This window comes from Mytilus trossulus, chromosome 1 (assembly GCF_036588685.1).
Source record: "Mytilus trossulus isolate FHL-02 chromosome 1, PNRI_Mtr1.1.1.hap1, whole genome shotgun sequence".
In the NCBI taxonomy this organism is placed as follows: Eukaryota; Metazoa; Mollusca; class Bivalvia; order Mytilida; family Mytilidae; genus Mytilus; species Mytilus trossulus.
Window position 1 is genome coordinate 105,169,498 of NC_086373.1, and position 4,200 is coordinate 105,173,697.

Genomic DNA, 4,200 nt, shown 5'->3' on the forward strand with positions numbered 1-4,200 from the left:
ATTTAAATACAGGTCGATCTATAACTTGCTTTGGTTCATCGAAGTTATGAACATAGTAAAATCACAGATTTATATATCAATTAGATTGTTCTCGAATAAAGAAAGAAATTCGTCATCACCACAATTGTTCCGACATATGCAACTGGACGTACACTAATAACCCCCAAGGGATGTGAATATTTTCTAGGAAAGCTATGGGGTATTAAAGTTTCAAATCATTTTCGGGATTTATTTTCTTTCTTGATATTCAATGACAGCAAATTTAAAGAATAAACTGCTTTTCAGATATTTGTCCGCTTTAGGGGTATTCTTGACAGTTGAACAGACTTATAATTACATTCAAAAATAGGGAAAGATGACATTAAATTCGTTGTCTTTTGTTTTTAAACATCTTTGGTCAAATAGTTATTAAGTATTATACGTTGTGAGACGAAGACTATTTTAATAAGGATGTCCCCGATTATGATTAAATTTGGTTGACGTTTTTCACACTTGATAAAGAATATCTATTCGTAATTTTTCGATTCCATTCCAAGAAGACCTTAAATTTGCTGTCAATTTTTAAAAAACTTCTCAAGTAGAAAAATGTTTTTTCTTTATTCGTTCATATTATATTCCGCTTCGGTAGAGTTATCTTCAGTGAGTTCCAGTTATTAATTTATACGTGGCTTTTAAAAAGTCTAAATCTAAGTGTTCTCATTCATTTATTTGCCTAATAAAGACAAATAAAAATACTTTGGTAAAGCTATTTATAATTTCTAAGTTCTCCTTTTTATTACACATCAATCAAGGACAAAAGGTGTAAATCATTTCAATCGGACATATGATTTAAGTTTCCCGTCTTTAACCGAAAATTGTGTATTTCTTAGTAAATTAACTTATTTGAATTAAAATAAATAATAGCACCAAACATAATTAAATAATTCCACGGCGATCAATTTTTATTTGTCACCAACTTGAATATATATTTTAAATATGTATATTGAATGCTCCCTTGTCTTATAATTCACTGATCCGAACCTGGCAAGATGTGCCCGAGAGGCGTGGTTAAATAACGAAGTGCAAATAACAATTTACCTTTCAACAAGCCATCTACGAGTATTGCCACAGAACTTGAATACACACATCGTATCAACCAAGTCATAGCAGAGATAGTAAAAGGTCAATAAGAGTACACCAACATATTGTCTTTACAGATTATTGTACTTTACTTTGTTCACCTTATCAGTCCGAAAATATATTAATTAAAAATAAATTTATAACTTTTTGTGTTGTCTACAAAAATAATTCGAATATATACGTTTAACATAGAAAATTTATCTCATGAATATGTACAATTGAACGTCTGTGCGTTTTATCTTCTTATTATCGGATGGTTATTTAGATAAAGCGTAAGTCATCGGCGCGCTTACGATTACGTTAAAATATGATTAAAAACCAAGACTTTTAATGATTGTATTTTAAATCCCGGCATGCAAAAACCAGGAGAAAACGTCACGACCTACAGGAAGTAGTTAATATTTTTTCATTAAATTTTGAATTTCTCCTTTATTACTGCACATATAGCAATAAAACTTTGTGAATATATATATTATGTCATAATGAACATATTTAAACCATAAGTGAAAAATCGTGAATTTTCCCTTTAATATTGCTGTGTTTATTATTTCTACATTGGCCAGAGAGCCGTGGTGTAGTGGTTAGTGCATCGGACTACTAACACAAAGGTTCCTGGTTCGATTCCCGTTTGGGATGAAAATTTCAGGAACTCAATTTTCGGCTCTCCCTTGACACCATCTGCGAGTATGGTCTTGAGGAAACGACGATAGTCCGTCGGAAAGGGACGATAAATGGCTGACCCGTGTTAAAAGAGAGCCAAATCTCTTGCACGTTAAAGATACCCTTGTAGATTTCGAAAAAGAGTAGGCTAATGCCGCTACAAGGCAGCACTCGCACCCGCAAAGTGGAAAGGGATTAATATTAGTTGCAAAACTTGTTTCCCAATCCACTATAAATAAATATGTTTAAACTAAATTGGCCAGAGGTATAGGGGAGGGTTGAGTTCTCAACAAATATGTTTAACCCCGCCGCATTTTTTTTTCCCTCTGTCCTAATTCAGGAGATTAAAGCCTTTGTTAGTTTTGCGTTATTTTTAATTTTAGTTCGGTTATATAATTCTGAGTTTAATATGATGTCCATTTTCACTGACCTAGTACACTTTTTTGTTTAGGGTTAAGCTGAAGCATGGCTCCGAATGCAGGATTTTCTCTTCGTTTTGATTTGACTTGATTTTAGATTTTTTAACGCAGGAAGCCGGAATGCCTGGAGAAAAACACAGACCTTCGATAGGAAAACTAACTACTACTAAATAGTATTTCTCAGCATTGAAGACCCATTCCATTGGTGGCCTATGGCTGTTATCTACTTTTTGGTCGGGTGTTGTCTTTTTGACATATTGTCCAATTCCATTCTCAAACTAATTAAGATACCGTAATGACGATTGTGGCTAAGTTTGATTAAAATTTACTCTTCTAGATTCAAAGGATAAGACTAAAAAAAGTTGACGAACGACGTATGCCAAGTGATGAGAAAAGCGAAGATATGGAATAAAGGAATATTTAGATCAATTGTTTTAAATTCGAATGTTTTCTGGATGGTTAATGAGATGGCGTCTCGACTAAATGTTGATATATATTTATAAATTGTCTTTGTATTGCTATATGTGATTGTCCCGACTGCATATACATCCTCCATACAGGCGTTTGGTAATCAGAATGATACCAGCAATATCGATGATGAGTACTTAATTGTATATAGATAATAAGTAACAATCTTTTAGGAGTTGCTATGAAAAAATAGGTGCTAAAAATTGTCAGTAACCGAGTTTCTCAGATCTGTAAAATAGTGTTTCTTTGTTGTTGGATGTAATTGTAACTGGTCACGTCCACTTACTTTTTTTGTTATGTCCATCTTAAGAGTTTAAATCTTTTTCAGCTGATTTTTTATAGTTGTTCTTATGTTAGCGCTAACATATTAAACCGTCACATGCTGTATGTATGTGCCTGTCCAAAGTAATAGATCTGTAATTGAGTGGTTGTATTTCTTGCTGGGTTACATATTTGTTTTACCTCCATTTTTTAGCTCACCTGGCCCGAAGGGCCAAGTGAGCTTTTCTCATCACTTGGCGTCCGGCGTCCGTCGTCGTCCGTCGTCGTCGTCGTCGTCCGTCGTCGTTAACTTTTACAAAAATCTTCTCCTCTGAAACTACTGGGCCAAATCAAACCAAACTTGGCCACAATCATCATTGGGGTATCTAGTTTAAAAAATGTGTGGCGTGACCCGGTCAACCAACCAAGATGGCCGCCACGGCTAAAAATAGAACATAGGGGTAAAATGCAGTTTTTGGCTTATAACTCAAAAACCAAAGCATTTAGAGCAAATCTGACAGGGATAAAAATGTTTATCAGGTCAAGATCTATCTGCCCTAGAATTTTCAGATGAATCGGTCAATCGGTTGTTGGGTTGCTGCCCCTGAATTGGTAATTTTGAGGAAATTTTGCTGTTTTTGGTTATTATCTTGAATATTATTATAGATAGAGATAAACTGTAAACAGCAATAATGTTCAGCAAAGTAAGATCTACAAATAAGTCAACATGACCAAAATGGTCAGTTGACCCGTTTAGGAGTTATTGCCCTTTATAGTCAATTTTTAACCATTTTTGTTAATTAATCTTTTACAAAAATCTTCTCCTCTGAAACTGCTTGGCCAAATTAATCCAAACTTGGCCACAATCATCTTTGGGGTATCTAGTTTAAAAAATGTGTGGCGTGACCTGGTCAACCAACCAAGATGGCCGCCACGGCTAAAAATAGAACAAAGGGGTAAAATGCAGTTTTTGGCTTATAACTCAAAAACCAAAGCATTTTGAGGAAATCTGACATGGGATAAAAATGTTTATCAGGTCAAGATCTATCTGCCCTAAAATTTTCAGATGAATCGGTCAATCGGTTGTTGGGTTGCTGCCCCTGAATTGGTAATTTTGAGGAAATTTTGCTGTTTTTGGTTATTATCTTGAATATTATTATAGAAAAATAAACTGTAAACAGCAATAATGTTCAGCAAAGTAAGATCTACAAATAAGTCAACATGACCAAAATGGTCAGTTGACCCGTTTAGGAGTTATTGCCCTTTATAGTCA